The 1,387-nt window shown below is 38.6% G+C and overlaps 1 long non-coding RNA gene across 1 annotated transcript; it reads right to left on the bottom strand.

Moving 5' to 3' along the window:
* Positions 1–1,387, bottom strand: LOC111193118 (uncharacterized). The gene is made up of 2 exons (XR_002650279.2): positions 1,242–1,387; positions 1–1,103 (listed from the first exon to the last, which is right to left on the bottom strand). It is a non-coding gene; the product is annotated as an uncharacterized LOC111193118 (long non-coding RNA).

Genomic DNA, 1,387 nt, shown 5'->3' with positions numbered 1-1,387 from the left:
ACAGATGCAAATCTTTAATAAGAGATGTGGTAGTTCATACTGTCAAAATGACTGGGCATTACAACTTTATAGGCCTACAGCATAGCATAACTGACGGACTGCCTTTTAATAAATGCTAATTTTCAACTCCTTAAACTCCCCCTTCAAATTCCCTAACACATTCCAATGATAAATCCACTGCCTATTAATTTGAATTATAATAATTATGATAAATTTCAGCATATTTATTAAAAATTCTAGTCAGATTGCCACCCCCTCACAAATCTTTAGCTTAGTCACTGAATGTTCAAAATCGCAAACATATTCTGAGATTCATTACAAATCACCAGCCTACTAATTTAACTTTACAATTAGATTCCCAATTGCATGATAAATCTTAGTCTTCTTTTTCAAAATTCGAGTCAGATTTTCACATCCCTGATGAATCTTAAGCATGTTTATTTTAATTTCCAGCCAAACTCCCCAGCATATTGATTTGGATTTCTAGGCAGATTTCCAAATCCATGACAAATCCCTCAACCTATTGATTCAAATTCCTTAACAGATTTCTCAGAATTCTTCATCTTATTTATTCAAATTCTCCGACAAATACCTTCATTAATTCAAAATTCTAGCCAAATTCCCACCCTAGCCAGATTCCCAGCTCCTAGGCATACCCCAGCCTTTTTATTCAAACTTCCCTGATAAATCTTCAGCATATTAATGCAAATGCCCAACCAGATTCCAAGATCCCTGATAAATATTCAGCATATTAATTCAAATGCCCAACCAGATTCCCAGCCTAGCCAGACTGCCAGATCCATGATAAATCGTCATCTTATTACTTCATCCCTTACAAATCTAATTCAAAGCCTATTTAATTAAATTCCCAACCAGGTACCCCAAATCCCAAACTCCCAGTCTATTCATAATTCAAATTCCCAACCAGATTCCAGCTTAATCCCCAGTTCATTCAAATTCCCAGTCACATAGTTAATAAAACACCTCTTCAGAAATGAGTCACCTGCAGCCGTGCAGCTACTGCCCACAGCTACGCCCAGATAATGGGCAGGAAAGGTCAGGTTTCTCTTCACAGCGACACTGAACCGGTCCGCCTGGAGCTGCTGAGGAAAGAAAAAAGCCCCCCGCAGTAATAAAACATTTACAGATACTCAGATAAACATGGTACAGTATATTTCAGATCACTTAACTATACATTATCACACACACACAGTGACACTGACTGAAATACTGAAACACACATGCATCAGCAGCTGATTTTCCTCACTAGTAGACCAGGAGAGGCGTCGACCACTGGGGCACAAGTGATGTTTGAGGGTCGTTCTGGTTTCCAGTCTGGAATAATGAAGTAGTCCGTGTCTTTAGTCCACGCTGAAGTTGATCACCA

The sequence above is a fragment of the Astyanax mexicanus genome, chromosome 2 (assembly GCF_023375975.1).
Source record: "Astyanax mexicanus isolate ESR-SI-001 chromosome 2, AstMex3_surface, whole genome shotgun sequence".
Classification (NCBI taxonomy): domain Eukaryota; kingdom Metazoa; phylum Chordata; class Actinopteri; order Characiformes; family Acestrorhamphidae; genus Astyanax; species Astyanax mexicanus.
The sequence above is the reverse complement of the archived record's forward strand: the minus strand, read 5'-3'. Positions and strand labels throughout refer to the sequence as shown.